This window comes from Schistocerca piceifrons, chromosome 2, assembly GCF_021461385.2.
Source record: "Schistocerca piceifrons isolate TAMUIC-IGC-003096 chromosome 2, iqSchPice1.1, whole genome shotgun sequence".
Classification (NCBI taxonomy): domain Eukaryota; kingdom Metazoa; phylum Arthropoda; class Insecta; order Orthoptera; family Acrididae; genus Schistocerca; species Schistocerca piceifrons.
Genome location: NC_060139.1, coordinates 117,616,790 through 117,636,149, shown reverse-complemented (window position 1 = coordinate 117,636,149; position 19,360 = coordinate 117,616,790).

Here is a 19,360-nt window from a genome sequence, read left to right as displayed (position 1 = left end):
ACTTGTACAACGTAATGTATGCACGTTAACATGCTTGCATTCAACATTCTGACTGTTACATCGATCATTAATGGACCAGCATTCCACATTTGCAATGGTTTATCTCGCCTGTGATCTTGCAATGTTAATCACTTAAATATGTTACCTAGACAAATGTACTCCCCAAATTTCGTTACTCTACATTGATTATTTTTTGGTGTTTCGGTTTTCTTTCTGTCAGAGTAAACTGAGTATAGCGTAAATCATATCTTATGGTATAAACAGCATGTAACTATGAAGTGATTCCTCCGTTTTCAACTAAGTTTGATTTCTATAGGAACGGTTGTGAATATTTCAAAAAAGAGAAGGGAATTCGTCAAATAGTTAGAAATCTAATTTGCATTTTTATTGCAGATCTAGATTTCAGCTATTGAAGAGCTATCTCCAGTGGCTATCGAAGAGCTATCGTCAGTGCTGTCAGGCTGGGCTAGCACTTGGATGGGTGACCATCCGGTCTGCTGAAAGCAGGGTGCACTTAGTCCTTGTGAAGCAAACTAAGGAGCTACTTGATTGAGAAGTAGCGTATCTGATCTCGTAAATTGACATACAGCTGGGAGAGTGGTGTGCTGACCACATACCCTTCCATATCCGCATACAGTGACGCTTGTGAGCTGAGTACGACACAGTAACTGGCCGGTACCTTTGGGCCTTCATGGCTTTTTTGGGCGGAGTTTAGTTTTTTTAGTACTTAAAAATGAAAATTAAAACCACGTTCTACAATAGTAGTGACAAAGTTAGGTAACGTACCATTTAAATCGAGACAGACAGATTCTTCAAGATTTTGACAACACATGTTACAACATGATTTTGACATACATGGGTAGATTCTAACTGAATCTGTTGTTTATAGAGAAGTAAAAGTATCTGCAGCTTATGTTGTGTGGATAGAGCAACGTCCTCTGTATTACTAACATCAACTCGAACTTCTCAGTATAATTTTTTTATAAAATTTTATAAAACTTCAACCAAGTAATCTTTATTAAAATTAACAATATTGACATAAAACAAATTAGATATTAAAAATTGACAGAAAATTGAGTTTGTGGTAGACTAACCACTAAATAAATGTGGAAAACACTTAAAAATTCTGTAAATATTTTTCCAACAATTATAGTATGATAAGAGCCTAGACTAACCAATCATACTAAATGATTATTGTTACATTGCCTCTGCCGAAATAATATCCCCAATTAATGTATAAACGCGATTTGACCTACAGTGTCTTAGCTTTAGGGAAAAAAGATATATACAGTTTCGTTTATACTTTAACTACTAGCAGATGAACTGAAATACATTGGGTGAAATTGACTCTAAAAACGTTAACAGTCAAGAGAGCAGCAAAAAACTAGAAGAAGACCAACAACCACAGGTGGTGAATTGCTAAGTGTTGTCATATGAGGGTAAGAACTGTTAGCCATGCTACTTCGCTCCTGGGTCGTCATGTCTTTTGGCCCGAAAAGGTGGCCATCGAAAAGCTCCCAAAAATGGATGCGCCTCGTGAACAATTGCTCATTGATGGCTCAAATGGCTCTGAGCACTATGGGACTTAACAGTTGTGGTCATCAGTCCCCTAGAACTTAGAACTACTTAAACCTAACTAACCTATGGACATCACATACATCCATGCCCGAGGCAGGATTCGAAGCTGCGACCGTAGCAGTCGCGCGGTTCCGGACTGAGCGCCTAGAACCGCTCGGCCACCACGGCCGGCAATTGCTCATTGAGCTGGTGGATACTAAAAGACGTCAGATGGTAAAAAAAAATCTCGATTTTCTGGAAGAGGTCCATAAATCTGCCTTTTTCCGCTCTATGAAACAATTTCACACGTGACTTCAAGGACGGAATATTATATCCACTCTCAATTAGGTGGGCAGTGAAGTTATGTTTTTCAACTGTACCACGCCTATCAAATGCCACATGTTCACTAAACCTAACTTCAAGTCTTCTTCCTTTCTTCCTCACAAAACAGGCGTCAGAGTCTGAACACATAGTTTTATAGACACCTGATCAGTGATAAATGCTTTTTCTGACAACAGTGTTACTTAAAATATGTTCAAGGTTATTGCAGTTGACAATGAAACAATGGTTCCTAAAAACTTATACTAATTTTTCCGTAGTGTGGCAAACAAATGTATCTATTGTTGCTGTCTTCCAGTTTATTGCTAGCACCAGGTCTTACATCTTTTTAGCATTTAGTTCAAATTTTACTATACATTTTATTTGTATTATGTAGAGGATATTCATTTGCTTTCGCAATGTATTTAGGGGAATCTAGCTCTATTTCTCGCTCAGATTATAAGGGTGGGAGCTTGAATAGGCAAATAATAACAGCAACATTGAAAAAAAAAGACATTTATTTCTGGCTTGCAGTGTAAATATTGTTCCTGAAGATCCCAAAATTATCTTTTCAATTTTCATTCCTGATCTAAAAAATTAATGAAATCATTGATTTCCACTTCGCTTGTAGATTTTATTTTATTTTGTAAATCATTGAACTTAGAAATGATTCCATTAATAACACCATCATTAGCTTCAACTAACAAAAGTGTATCATCAACATATCCGAAGTAGCATACTATCTTTGATAGGATTTTCAATGATGAACTCATTTTCAGCGTAACTTATTTAAAAAAAATCGGTTGCAGACCAGACCAGAAATTTAGCTTCCCACGCTAAGTCCATCGTTTTGGAGGTATATTTCATCATTAAATTTAAAGTGGTATGCGTCAGAATTGGCGATAACAAGTCGATGAACTCATTAATTTCATATCTAGAAAGCTTGTTCTGATCGTTTGGATTCTTCGTAATAACTTCAGTGATGCTTTTACCTGGTGTACTAGTGTATAAATTTGTTATGTCCAAGGACACAAATTTCTTGCCTGCCGATATTGGTATATTACAAATTTTACTGGCCAAATCACAACTAAATTCTGACTGAATACTGTACTGTAGTGAAAATGTTTCTTTAAAAAAATTGAGAGGTTTCTTGGCAACTTCACTGAAAGGACCACCTCTTCCATCAATGATCGGTCTCATAGGTGTATTTTCCCTACGGATATTAAGCTGTGTCTTGGGTGTAGGTGTGCATGGATTGATGACCTTAAGTTGTCGTATTTCTCTAGGTGAAAGTAGTTCTCTATATGCAGCTTTTCACTCAGTTTTTTTGTGCTTTAGAGGCTAGGTCCTTATCGATCCTTTTAATACTATTTTCATCGAAATACTTTTTATTCCAAGTTCTATATTCGGCTTCCCCCACTATGACCACTGAGTTCCTTACCCCATTTTAGTAACGCTGCTACCTTATCATTACTTTGCTGTTAACCCTATCTGTACTTGCTTTATCGTTACTGGTACTATTATTACAGAGGATGTGTTAGAATCACTATTAATAATTTTGATTACATCCATTACAATTCTACTTTCTTAATCTTTGGAATCTTTAAAATGTGAATACCATACTTCACACCATTACAGTACCTTTAAGGGCTTTACCACTTATCTTAATATTCAAAATATATTCAAAACGTTTGCTCAAGATAACTTCGCCCTGTTTATTAAACTTAATGTTTGTCATATATATCACTCTCGAATAAGAACTAAACTTCCATTCATCATCTGTGTTAAAACCTGAAGTCTGACCCATTAACTTCAAACTTTACCTATCACATATAAGTCTTGTTTCATTGCCTATTTTGTCAACATTGTCTCTTATAAAACTAAATACCAAATAATATATAAAAACAAAGATGAGGTGACTTACCGAACGAAAGCGCTGGCAGGTCGATAGACACACAAACAAACACAAACATACACACAAAATTCAAGCTTTCGCAACAAACTGTTGCCTCATCAGGAAAGAGGGAAGGAGAGGGGAAGACGAAAGGAAGTGGGTTTTAAGGGAGAGGGTAAGGAGTCATTCCAATCCCGGGAGCGGAAAGACTTACCTTAGGGGGAAAAAAGGACAGGTATACACTCGCACACACGCACATATCCATCCACACATACAGACACAAGCAGACATATATATGTCTGTCGCTAGCACACTGGTCAGCAAAGATGTAGCAACAAGATCAATAGTTGTCAATCGATCAAATGCGCCTATCAGGAGAGAGGCCAAAGACAGACTCTCAGGTAACACACCACCAATGCCCTCCTGACTGCAAGTATTTAGATTGCCCCCACTGACCAGAGGGCTCAGTCAGTCCACAGTCTGTCAGTCAGTCTCAGTCACTAGCACAGTTCCTCAGTCACTGGCACTCTAGTTCACATTCTAGTTTGGCCCAGACTCTGGTTTTCATGCATCTGCCACGTCTTGTTGCCAAATCGATGTGCAGGACTCTGAATTGCTGGAAACTTTTCCCTTGTACTACAGACAAATTGCACAGGCTATGGAAGCAGACCCAGATCTCAAGATTTTGTTGCATTACATTCGCATGTCTTGGCCTTGTTCATTGAACACTATTCAGAACACAGTTGTGCACCGATATTTTGCACATCGGCATAACATTATAATTCAACAGGGTGTGATTATAATTCAAAATTACCGTGGACAATTGCATGTGCTTATTCCCAAAGAATTGCAAAAGGATGTGTTGCGATTACTTCACCAAGGACATTGGGGAGTTGTTAGCACTAAACAGTCAGTGTGACGACACTGTACTTGGCAGGGCATGGACACTGCCTTGAACAGATGACATCACACTGTAATGCATGCACAGAAAATCAATCCACTCCACCACAGACATTCGCATCTTGGCCTAAGACTCAGTCACCATGGAAACAAATGCACATAGACTTTGCAGGACCATTTTGGGACACTAATTGGCTCATAGTGGTGGACTCTTTTAGCAAGCACCTATTTGTGGTGCCTATGGGTTCTGCCACATCATGTAGCACCATTCAAGCGTTGTCCTCCATGTTTTGCACAGAAGGTTTGCCAGAAGTACTTGTATCAGACAATGGACCACAGTTCACTTCACATGATGTGGAACAATTTTGTGAACAAAATGACACTCATTATCTGACATGTATTTCATCCCCGGTCCAGTGGAGAAGCAGAACTCTTCATATGCACTTTTAAGCAACAGATGGCCAAGCTCCACACCACCCACACATGGGAACAAGCACTCCAACTCTTTCTCGCCTCCTATCGCTTCCACCATGAGACAGACCATCACCGCTGGAATTTCCACATGGCCAGTGCCATTGGATGCTGCTACACTTGCTACACCCACCGCAGCATCCAGTGCCGCCAATGTCCTGCAAATATTGCTTTGCGCTGTGTGACCTTGTTCTTTTCAGGGATTGTGGCAACTATGGGCATTGGGAAAGAGACGTGATCCAAAAATACATTGGTTCTTTCATGTACCTAATTGCAGGTCCCGATGGTGTGCAGCATCGCCACCAGAACCAAAGTCATGTGTGTCATTTGCCCTTTGATACTGCTTATTTTCTTCCCCCAGATTCAAGGCCTCAAGGGACCACACGACCTTCACAGCCGCCAACTGGTGCCACCAGGACATGCCAGGAGGAGCAGATGGATGACGCGCCCTTGCCCGTGGAGTCCCCGCTCACCAACCTGATGGACCTGGATCTGCTGACCCCGTCACCATCGCCGTCGCAGTCATGTCCTCAGGACTAGACATGTGCCCTGGCAGCAGTTTTCTGGAGGATGTTCCTGTTGCCTCAGAAGCCAGATGGCAGGGAGTATGCCGTCCTCCACAGTCACAGCTCCTCACTCATCTGTATGTCCAATGTCCTGCCTCCCTGCCCATTGTCGTTCATATCCTCCCTCCATGTCACGGAGTGGCATTTCAGGGGGGATGAATGTGCTGACGTAAGCTGTCTCCAGCACACCGGTCAGCAAAGATATAGCAAGAAGATCGATAGTAGGTGCTGGATCAAGCACGACTATCAGGAGAGAGGCCATAGACAGACTCACAAGAAACACGCCATTAACGCCCTCTCGACCACAAGTGTTCAGACTGCTGACCAGAAGTCTCAGTTAGTCATAGTCTCAGTCTCTGTCTCAGTCAATCAGTCAGTCTCAGTCACTAGCACAGTCACTCAGTCACTGGTGCACTAACTCGCATTGTAGTTTAGTGTCTGTCATTCATCACATAGTGGGACTTGGACTTCACCAAAAGTGAGGCTAACGTGAACTACTGGTGAGGAGCTTGTACCACAACACATGGGCTCTTAAAGTTAAGTAGCTTCCTGTTTAAGTAAATAAAGAACCCTGTTAATACATGAGTGCAGTTGTGTTGTAGAAAGAAGATACCAGTCACCAAACAACATCTTCTCACTTTCAAAGGAACCATCCTGGCATTTGCCTGGAGCGATTTAGGGAAATCACGGAAAACATAAATCTGGATGGCCGAATACGGGATTGAACCACCATCCTCCCGAATGCAAGTCCAGTGTGCTAACCACTGCGCCACCTCGATTGGTGGACAAGATGATCAGTGTCAAGGCAGTGTTATGAAAGAGCGGATTTGCTGAGTTGTTGTAAGGATGTGTGACTCTTATGATCAGTACATACATCCTCCACAGTCCTAATAGTCTGACCAATATATGACCTGCCAAAACTGCAAGATAGAGTGGATACCAATCTTATGCAAACCCAGATCATGCTTTGTGGAACCCAAGAGGATCCTAATCTTAAATGATTGTTGAAAAACCCATTTCACATCAAATTTCCGAAAAATACGACCAGTTTTGTTGGACATGCTTCCTGCATAATACAAAGAGGTCATATGCTTTAGTGCTACCTCAGTATTATCACCACTCATCCAGTGCATGGTAGGTCAATAGCACAATACACATCCAATTTGTCTTTCACTATAAGCATTCTGACAAAAGGTGACCTCAATGTAGGTTAATTCAGCTAACAAACTCTCAGGGAGCAAGATGACATGGGCCCTGTGAACCTACATATGAAGTACCTCTTCATGCTTAACTGGCTGGTGACAACTATCAGCACATGGACAGAAGTCAACGAGCGTAGGTTTCCTGTAACTGGCATGTCCCAATATGCCACCAGCCCTCCTCCTGACCAACACATCCAGGAAGGGAAGACAGCCATCGTGAAACTAATATATGGGTGGATTGAATTCAAGCATTTTAAAAAGTCGTTCAAATTCTCACTGCCATGAGTCCAAACATCAGAAGTATCTTATAGATTTTCCTCAAGACATTTGAATCTCATATTAATCTACGACAAAGATGGAATCTGAAGAAATGAATTAAACGTGTGGCATGACTGGGAGGGCATTGGACTTGGGTAATCCCTGCAGCAATATTAGCTATAGTACTGTGCTGGTGTAATAGTTAGTACTCCTTTCTACCAACCAACGAAACTTTGGTTCAAGTCCTGGCTGTGACACAAATTTTAATTCATTTTTTCAGATTTCATCATTACCGTAGAAGAAGATCAGACTCAAATGTCTTGAGGAAATTCTATTTAAAAGATCTATAGACCACCTACACCTGATATACAGGATTTCCCCTTTACATCCAAGACTGAGATGATATTCCAATTGCAGAGAGCCTCAGCAATAGTGACGATCCAAGAAGGGGAAATTAAAGCTGAAGATATGAATTGAAGTTTGTGTAGGGGAGGGAACTGAGTTGGTTAGCCTGTGCAGCACTGTTAGCCATAGTGCTGTGGTTGTTTAATGGTCCTGCCTAGCAAGCAAGCAGACCTGGGTTCAAGTACCACTGGCATGGTAACTCAGCATGTTCAGTCAGAGGGTTAGCTACCCTCTGTAATAAAAAAGCTGAGTTAATGGATCAACGACGAACTGAAATGGGTGTCTTGCGACATCTGCCCCAAGCAGATACAACGAACAAAAATGAACAAAATGAGATTAAATAAAAAAAAGTCCTGGCTGTGGCACAAATTATTAAATGATTTCTTGAGATTCCATCATTATCATCTTGGTCATCTATATATCTGCAAAAACGCCCATGTTTCAAAGGTTCGGACTCCAAGACACATTCCTCAATGTTTTCCATAAACAAATTGGCAATAGTAGGTGACAACAGATTTTCTATTGCAACTCCATTTGTCTTCTCATAGTACTAGTTACTGAATAACAAGTAACTGGAAGTCAACAAATGTCAAAACAGGTTCGTTAATTCAACACTCAATCAACTATAAAGAATCAGACAGCAGAATGTGAGTGAAGAGAGACCACAACAAAACTTACTAGAACATCAGGGTCAGTCAGACGTATTTCCTTCAACTGACGTAAGAAATTCATGGAGTTCTTAATGTGATGTTCACACCGACCTTCTAGTGGGCTCGAGTAGCAAGGTGTTTTGCAACATGATACGTCAGGGCACCAATGTTACTCGTAATTGGTCTAATAGGAACCCCTTCATTGTGGACCTTCAGAGTCCCATATAACCTAGGCAGAACAGCGCAATAAAAATTAAGACTCTTAATAGTCTTCTGCGACAAGGAACTTTTCTTAAGAAGACATAGTCTATCTCTCAACGCTTTTTGTAGGGTCAGTACTGATCCTGTGATATGCTGAATCAGACAGTAAAAGCACTGCATTTTTTTAACATAATCCTGCTTGTCCAAAACAACTGTAGCATTGCCCTTGTCCACAGGTAAAACAACAACAGCCAGATCAACTCTTAAGTCAACGTAAAACAGCCCTCTCAGTTGCTATTATATTACTCTCAGGGGGGAGGGGGAATGTGCTCTCATCGACGCATGATATGTCTCCCATCCAGCCTCCTCTGCAGCATCAGGAGATAGTTAAAAAACAGCCTGTTCAACAGAACTAATTAAATCTATCACTGGGAAACGCTTGGACTTTGGTGCAAAATTTAACCTTTCTCTAGCATGCAAAAAGCAGTGTCTTCAAAAGCTTCCTCCATGCAATTTATCACAGAATGTCAAGATATACTATTAGACACCAAGCCTTGGGAACATCCAAACTTCGCCAAATGCTGGACAATTTACAGAATAAAATTCCCAGTCAGTCTGCGACGATGAAGCAACATCCAGCCATTCCCAAGAAAATGGTGAGAAGCAGTCATTAGATGAAGCCAAAACAATTCCTTCCAAAAGGAATCCAACTGTCAACCACTGTAATGGATACATTTCAAATAACAGCTAGGCCAGAACTTTGCTTGATGTGACTGGTAGAAAGAGAATTAATATGGTGCCGAACTTTGGCAAATGTTGGAACAATATTTGATCACAACACCTCAAGAAAAACGGAAATGCTCAGCACTGTCTTACCCTACTGCCTGTCAAGTTTATCCAGTCTCTGCTAGCAACAATAAATTTCCGCCCTGTAGAGGTAAACAATGTGAGACCCGAGTTTCTTCCAGGGTATACAGTATTCAAATAAACATTCAAATAACGTACAGGAAAGAAGGCAGATAATTTAAAACCTCCATCGCCCAATTATATAGTATTTCCTCTCTCTGTAATGCTTACTTTAATGAGGCAGCAACATTATAAGATAAATTACAGAGGGAATCCACTATATAAGAGTAGAAGATGACAACGTTTATTACCATGCTGGTTGTAGGCATTCTGGTCATATAGCTACGCTAAATACATTCCAAGATATGTTGTATTGTGAACTGCTTTTGTGATGTTGGAATTTGTTTACTTTGCTAATTCTTTGTGTATTTTAGATTGTAAGGTAGATTTTAAGAAGTGTTATAGATGAATTTAATGTTGCCGATAAGTGAGACGTGTGTATTTTAATAAGTTATACAGACACTTTAGGTGGAGAAACATTAAATTTGAAGCTCCATTGTAGTTGAAAAGTGTCTTAGGAATTTAGGTACGGTATTAGAGATGAGTTTTTGATGTGAGAGTAACATTGGCAATTCATTGTGTCTTTTAAGCTGTAAGTTAGACCTGTAGGCATGTTCAAGTGGTTGTTTTTGCAACAATAATTTTCTGCATTTAATGTGTGGTACAAAGATCGAACTATAGTCACTTATTAACATACAAGTTAATTGAGTAATGCCAGTAAATGAGCTGGTGTGTTTTAATAAGTAATACAGGCAATTTAGATGTGGAAATATTTGATATGAAGCCTTACTGTACTTCCAAAGTATGCAAAATCTCTGTACATAAAAGAATGTTCTAACTGACTGGATGACTGACTGGCTCATCATTGCCCTGCCCAAACCACTAAGGTTAGAAACCTGAAATTTAGAGAACATCTGGATCTTTACTGTAGGATCATTTAAGAAGCGACTGTCCAAAATGGCACTCCTAAGGGGGTGAAATAGAATATGAAAAGCTTTTCGAAAGTATGTTGCAATGAAGGGAATTTTAAAAACTCTAAAAGTATGTGCATAGAATCTGAAATTAATTGTTCAAATAATAAAATCAGAACGATTTGGAATGTAATAAAGAGGGAAACAGGTACTGCACCACCCGACAATGTAAAAACTGCTGTCCTAAAAATTAACGATTTGGAAATAACTGATAGTAAACAGTTAGGAGACACATTTAACAACCACTTTCTAACTGTCACTTCTCAAATAGGTTGCAGTGGTGACCTAAGGGAAGCTGCAGATATTCTGAAACTTAACCTCCCACAAAGTTTTAATGATATAAATGTACCACTCATAACTGTTAATGAAATTAAAAAATATAATTCACTCATTGAAAAGTAAAGGATCTTCAGGTATAGATAACATCTCTAGTAAACTGTTGAAAGCCTGCAGTAATGATGTAAGTGTAGTACTTGCTCACATTTGCAACACATCTCTTTATGAGGGAGTTGTTCCAGGGAGAATGAAATATGTCATTGTGAGACCTCTTTTCAAGTCTGGCGATGCTACAGATGTCAAAAATTATAGTCCTGTCTCTTTCTTAACAACGTTTTCAAATGTTCTTGAAAAGGCAGTGTATAACAGGGTTGTGGCACATTTTGATCAACTTAATATTATTAGCCATAGACAGTTTGGTTTTCAAAAGGGGTTTCCACAGAGTGTGCCATATACTCTCTCACAAATGATGTCTTGGAGTCTATTAATAGTAAGAAGTCACCAGTTAGTCTTCTGTGATCTTTCCAAGGCCTTTGATTGTGTAAACCACAAGATACTCTTGGAGAAGGCCTATCATTAAGGAATGAAAGGGCCTATAGGTAACTGGCTAAAATCATATCTTGAAGACAGGAAACAAAAGGTGGTTCTAAATGGCTGCAACAAAGGATCTTATAATCTGGTGACTTCTGAATGGGGCAAAATACAGCATAGAGTTCCCCAGGGATCTGTCCTTGGAGCCTTGCTGTTTTTAATATATGTTAATGATTTACCCCTGTCCGTTAGTAAAAATTGTGAATTCACAATGTTTGCTGATGATACAAGCATTGTAGTAGATGGTAAGTCTACTGCTGATCTGGAGACTGATGTTAATGATATACTCAGAGAAGTTACAGCTTGGTTTTCAATTAATTCTCTTTCAGTTAATATTGAAAAACTAATTTTATACAGTTCCACACAAAACGTAAAACTCCAGACATATAGTAATTGCTCATGACAACCAGGAACTAGAACAGGTGCACTCCACTAAATTCCTAGGGGTTCACATTGACAATAGGCTCAACTGGGACTTGCATGTGTCTCTTACTCTAACTTTTGCTTTAACAATCGTTACTGATTTTGGAGACATCAACATTTTAAAATCAGCTTACTTTGGATACTTTCACTCATTAATGAGTTATGGAATAATCTTCTGGGGTAATTCACCAACCTCAAAAGAAAATCTTAACTGCTCAGAAGAGAGCAGTCAGAATCATGTGTGGGGTTCCTCCACGAACCTCATGTAGAAAACTTTTCACACAGTTTGGTATACTGACTACAACATGTCAGTACATATACTCTCTGATGAATGTTGTTAATAAAGACTATGATCACTATGAAACAGATTGTTCATACCATAACTACAATACTAGAGGTAAAGATGATCTACATGTCGAACTGAAAAATTTATCACTTATACAGAAGGGAGTAAAGTATGCTGCTATAAAGACTTTTATTGCACTGCCTAATTAATATTAAATGTACGAGAGAAAATGAAACACTATTGAAAGGTATGTTAAAAAAATACTTACTTGACCATCAACTATATTCTGTACATGAATTCTTTTCCAGAAATAATGCACTCCATTAACAATAGATGTATTTAGTCTCTTAGTTATTAGATGGATGATACAATATTATGTTAATGTTATAGTTATAATGTTATAGTGTGAATTGCTATACTAGTTAAATGACAGCTTGTAAATGAGAAAAAGTGATACTTATTAATATGTATATCATTGTATTATATTACTATTCTGTAGCATTAATTGTATTTGTACAATTGTATTGACACATCCACATCCAGACGAATAACTCGCATGTACGGATCCATGGAATATGCATACCAAATAAAATAAAATAAAAATAAATTTGAAGCTAGAACTATGAAAACTGATATTTGGTTTCTCAGTCATAAAATAAAAAAATACATGTTTGAGCATTTTTGGAAATTCACCCATTAAGGGGATAAAATAGTAGGTGAAGGTTTTTTTGAAAATAAATGATTACTAAAGAACTACTAAAGAATTTTTAAGGCTACGTCTATGACAATTGGTACTTGACTTCACGTTTAGAAATAAAAAAACAAATGAGTTTCAGTGTATCCAGAAATCTAACTCCTAAGGGAGTGCAATATCTACATCTACATCTACATATATACTCCGCTAGCCACCAAGCAGTGTGGGGTGGAGGGCACAATTCGAGCAAAAGTCATATTTCCCCCTTTCTGTTCCACTCGCAGATTGCGCGAGGGAAAAACAACTGTCTGAACGCCTCAGTACAAGCTCTTATTTCCCTTATCTTTGAATAATGATCTTTGAATAATGATCATTATGCGGTTTGAAAGTTGGTGGTAATATATATATGCTCTACATCCTCAGTGAAGATTGGATTTCAGAATTTAGTGATACGGGATGGACATTTTGAAGAGAATATTCTGTTACATTAAAAAAAAAAAATTTCAGCTAAATTTATGGTTATTTATATTTAACTTCTCTGTTGGATATTAAGAAATATTTGTTAGGAAATGAAAGTTGCCAGGGGCGGTGACAATTGGGAGGGGGGGGGGGGCTATGGGGGCACTAGCCCTCCCCCCTCCAATGGAATATCATATTACATTGGATAAAATGACTTCAGAAATCACCGAATATATTACTTCAACAGATTCAATCTTTCTTTTTATATATTTACGTAACAATATAGGTTGCAATGTAATTCAAACACATTTTAACAAAAGAATAAGATCGACAAATAGCTTACTATCTAAGCCAATAAATATCATTTAACTTAAGATAGGCGTCTCATCATTTATTAATATAATAGAGGGAAACATTTCACGTGGGAAAAATACACTCCTGGAAATGGAAAAAAGAACACATTGACACCGGTGTGTCAGACCCACCATACTTGCTCCGGACACTGCGAGAGGGCTGTACAAGCAATGATCACACGCACGGCACAGCGGACACACCAGGAACCGCGGTGTTGACCGTCGAATGGCGCTAGCTGTGCAGCATTTGTGCACCGCCGCCGTCAGTGTCAGCCAGTTTGCCATGGCATACGGAGCTCCATTGCAGTCTTTAACACTGGTAGCATGCCGCGACAGCGTGGACATGAACCGTATGTGCAGTTGATGGACTTTGAGCGAGGGCGTATAGTGGGCATGCGGGAGGCCGGGTGGACGTACTGCCGAATTGCTCAACACGTGGGGCGTGAGGTCTCCACAGTACATCGATGTTGTCGCCAGTGGTCGGCGGAAGGTGCACGTGCCCGTCGACCTGGGACCGGACCCCAGCGATGCACGGATGCACGCCTAGACCGTAGGATCCTACGCAGTGCCGTAGGGGACCGCACCGCCACTTCCCAGCAAATTAGGGACACTGTTGCTCCTGGGGTATCGGCGGGGACCATTCGCAACCGTCTCCATGAAGCTGGGCTATGGTCTCGCACACCGTTAGGCCATCTTCCGCTCACGCCCCAACATCGTGCAGCCCGCCTCCAGTGGTGTCGCGACAGGCGTGAATGGAGGGACGAATGGAGACGTGTCGTCTTCAGCGATGAGAGTCGCTTCTGCCTTGGTGCCAATGATGGTCGTATGCGTGTTTGGCGCCGTGCAGGTGAGCGCCACAATCAGGACTGCATACGACCGAGGCACACAGGGCCAACACCCGGCATCATGGTGTGGGGAGCGATCTCCTACACTGGCCGTACACCACTGGTGATCGTCGAGGGGACACTGAATAGTGCACGGTACATCCAAACCGTCATCGAACCCATCGTTCTACCATTCCTAGACCGGCAAGGGAACTTGCTGTTCCAACAGGACAATGCACGTCCGCATGTATCCCGTGCCACCCAACGTGCTCTAGAAGGTGTAAGTCAACTACCCTGGCCAGCAAGATCTCCGGATCTGTCCCCCATTGAGCATGTTTGGGACTGGATGAAGCGTCGTCTCACGCTGTCTGCACGTCCAGCACGAACGCTGGTCCAGCTGAGGCGCCAGGTGGAAATGGCATGGCAAGCCGTTCCACAGGACTACATCCAGCATCTCTACGATCATCTCCATGGGAGAATAGCAGCCTGCATTGCTGCGAAAGGTGGATATACACTGTACTAGTGCCGACATTGTGCATGCTCTGTTGCCTGTGTCTATGTGCCTGTGGTTCTGTCAGTGTGATCATGTGATGTATCTGACCCCAGGAATGTGTCAATAAAGTTTCCCTTTCCTGGGACAATGAATTCACGGTGTTCTTATTTCAATTTCCAGGAGTGTATATCTAAAAACAAAGATAATGCAAGTTACCAAATGAAAGTGGTGGCATGTTGATAGACACACAAACAAACAGAAACATACACACAAAATTCAAGCTTTTACAACCAACGGTTGCTTCATCAGGAAAGAGGGTAGGAGAGGGAAAGATGAAAGGATGTGGGTTTTAAGGGAGAGGGTAAGGAGTCATTCCAATCCCTGTCTGTCTGTGTACGTGCGGATGGATATGTGTGTGTGCGAGTGTATACCTGTCCTTTTTTCCTTCTAAGGTAAGTCTTTCCACTCCCGGGATTGGAATGACTCCTTACCCTCTCCCTTAAAACCCACAGCCTGATATTTGGTTTTGTGTGTATGTTTGTGTTTGTTTGTGGTCTATCAACATGCCAGCACTTTCGTTTGGTTAGTTACATCATCTTTGTTTTTAGATATATTATTATACACTGGATGTATATTAATGTACGAGTACCACTTACAATAATCAAGAAAGCTAAATGTGCCGGGCATGTCTAGCAACACTTAAATTGCTGACCCCAGACAAAAACTTCAAAATCGCTGACATCTGGGTAATATTTTCCCTGACACACACATTCTGTGGACACGTTTTTACCCTGAACCCCAAAAAAGTTACCAAAAACTGCTTCAAGCAACACCAAATTTTACCAGTTTGTCGGTAGAGGTCCCCAGCTCTCCTTTTGTTAAGCGATATTCCATTCCCCCAAACCTCCTCGCCACTCCCCACCCCCCAGCCATTAGCCTCCCCCCTTGACTGACTTCTAGAACCACCCCTAAAGTTGCTATGGAAATATCTCTACAAGAACGCAAATGGCTTGAGTAACAGAAATTTTGGAATGCAGCTATTAGAATCGCTTTTTGGTCAGAATTACATTCAGAAAAGACCATATTTTCTCCGCTTATGGACTGGGTGTTGTGTTGCCTTCATCAGCATTTCATCCTCATCACCAGCACACAAGTTGCCCAATGTGGCATTGAATGAAATGAGGCTTGCACTTGGTAGCCGAACTTCTTCGAATAGGGGCCTTCCGGCCAACAATGCCATATGCTCATTTCAGCTCATTTAACTTAACTGATCATTAACTGCACTAAATTTGCTATTGCTATCTGTTTTTACTTCAGTTAACTGATCATTAGCTGCACTAAATTTTGTATTGTTATCTGTCTTCATATCCTTTAATTTTGCCATAATCAACTGTAAAATATTAGTTTTAACATGCCCCTGAACGGGCTGCATTTTTAGCATTATCTTCACCCTCTTAGTGCAACTGATCTATAAATGACAGATAGCTCAAAATTCTTAGACACAATTAGGGTCATTAGTCAAAGTATTTCCCAAAAAAATCATTGATTTATTTATTATATTTTGGTATTGAAAACAATATTTATAATAGTATAAAAACAGAACACTATTTCACTGCTGTACCATTTTCTTTGGAACCACTGACTACACAGCTTGGAAAAAGAGTCAGAGTACACACAACATTCACACAAGTGTCTTATGCCTCCAGTTTCCTTCCCTGATGCTGCTCTGTGAAAAAGACAAGTAATTTATTTTACTACAACAAAAATATTTAAAAATGTAGCTCAAATATCACCAGCTTCATCAGCATGTTATAAATTTTCCAGGAAATAGTAGGCAAGGGAAGGAGAGGTCATTCTCAATGTCTGTACCAATTTTTGAAAGTTTAACTTCAGTTATTTAGGAGAGAAGTGTACCTGAATGATGAAAATTCAAGTTTTCGGTAAATTGGAAAAGAAGATTTACAGATTCATTAACTTACCACTAGAGGGAGACCAAGAGATGAATACACTAAGCAGATTCAGAGGGATGTAGGCTGCAGTACGTACTGGGAGATGAAGAAGCTTGCACAGGATAGAATAGCGTGGAGAGCTGCATCAAACCAGTCTCAGGACTGAAGACCATAACAACAACAACAACATGCTCATTTAGAACATTCCAGCTGCATACTACAGTTTCCTCCTGTTTCCTTATCCGCCATACTCTTTCTCTTCATTCTTTTCTTTATGCTTGAGTCCTTGGTAGCAGCTTCTGCAGCTGTCTCTGCTTCGGTTACATGCCACTTATCAATAGCAGTTAGAGCTGAAGCCATATTCCATCCCGTCTGTATGTTCAATTTCTTCATAACATTGATCCTTGAAATTGCACCATCATTGAATGTTATTATTGCAGCCATTACACCAGTCTTCAGCACTGTGAGCTCAACAAATACAGTTTTGGGTGTTCTCTCCCATATACACCTGTTGAAGCTTTCATTTCCATTCTGAGAGAGACCATGCATACATTTCCTAAGTACATTTTTATTTGCCAGATCCCTATGTATAGGCCTAATTTCCTCCATTACAGCAAGTGGTATGGAATGCTTGTGGGTACATTGTATGCCTGCAGCATTGCTCAACGAGTACTTGCACCATGAATCTTCCCCTCCTGGACACAAACCATGCTGTGGGGTTTCATCTGTTGGCTCTCTGTGAAACCATGATGCCCAAACAGCTCGTCTCATGTTCTCCAAATCTCCTACATTTCTCCTTTTGCTGGTCTATAATATTGAGTCAAAGAATCAATTTCACTTTTTGTAAGATGACCTGGACCACCTATGTATTTTTCATCTGATAGTTTTTTCCACTGAAGTCTTTACATAATGGGAACTCTTTTTTGTACATGCCCCACATGCTTCCATACCAGATCCAATGACACAACGGTGGGTGGTTGATCCTGATTGGCCCATGAGGGCCAGAATGCAGAGCTCTGCTTTTGCTTAGATGTCTGTCTGGTCATATACACTATGAATTCACATCCTTTTTTGGTTGATAGCTGTCAGAATGTGGTTAAGAATTGAGAATGAGTCTTTGGTTATTCTTTGTGCATTATTCATGGGCTTTTTTATTTTTTGAGCATAGTGCATGTGTTTTACATTTTTAATAACAAACAGGAAGACTTTATAGCAGTAATAGAAATGGAGTTTCAACTCTTGACCACAGCTTGTCTTCTTTTGCTAAGATAAGGTACTTTATTCCCAGGAGTAATCCAGTACCTATCTGAGCTTCTGTTCAGTTTTACTCTTTAATGTTTTGGGCAAAATAAGACTTAAAAGAAGGAGTTTGTTTAAGAAAGAGTTAAAATTTTCATCTAGACTGTCTGCTTAATAAATTTCTCCCCAATATTCTTCCTGAAATTTCTCTCAAAACTCTGTATCAGATCATTATTTATTATCTGTGAGACAGTTCTTTTCCTGTATAATCTTTATCTATCTGACCTGTACTTTTTGATGTCAACACTTGAGCACCATGTTCAAATACAGTTTGACTATTGGTTTTAGGCTTAATCACTGCAAACTGTTATGTCTAAAACCCAAATGTCACGGGCAATTGCACCATGTTCCGTAATACTCAGAGAGAATTTTACTGTGGCAGATACAATGAGGTGACAAAAATTATTAGACAGTAAGATATACATACACAGGTGTCAGTGGTATTGTGTACACAAGGTACAAAATGGCAGTGCATTGGTAGAGTAATCAACTGATTCATGTGAAATGGTGTGATTATGGCTGCACAGTGGGAAACAACAGGCTTTGAACGCAGAATGGTAGTTGGAGCTAGATGTGTGGGACATTTCATTTCAGAAATCATTAGGGAATTCAGTATTCTGAGATCCGTAGTGTCAACAGTGTGCCAAGAATACCAGGTTTCAGGTATTACCTCTCACCACGGACAAGACAGTGGCTGACAGCCTTCTCTTAATGATCGACAGCAGCAGTATTTGCATAGAGTTGTCAGTATTAACAGATAAGCAACACTGCATGAAATAACCACATAAATCACTGTGGGATTTATGACAAGTGTATGCATTAGGACAGTGCAGCAAAATTTGGTGTTAATGGTATATGGCAGCAGACAACCAATGTGAGTGCCTTTGTTAACAGTATGACATCACCTGTAGCACACCTTCTGAGCTTGTGACCACAACAGTTTGACCCTAGATGACCGGAGAACTGTGGCCAGGTCAGATGAAACCTGATTTCAGTTGGTAAGAACTGATGGTAGTGTTTGAGTGTTGTGCAGAGCCCATGAACCCATGGGTTCAAGTTGTCAACAACGCACTGTGCAAGCTGGTGGTGGCTCCATAATAGTATGGCCTTTGTTGACATGGAACAGACTGGGTCCTCTGGTCCAAATGATCTGATCATTGCCTGGATATGGTTAGGTTCGGCTACTTGGAGAAATGAAAATGAAATAATCATGTGGCATTGTCCCCATTTGGGGAAGTTCGACTGCCAAGTTGCAAGTCTTATTTCAGTTGACACCACATTGGGTGACTTGCATGACGGTGATGAAGATGAAGGATGATGACAACAAAACCCCCAGTCCATGTGCAGAGAAAATCGCCAACATAGCCATGAATCAAACCCGGGCCTGCTGCATGGTAGACAACATGTTACCACT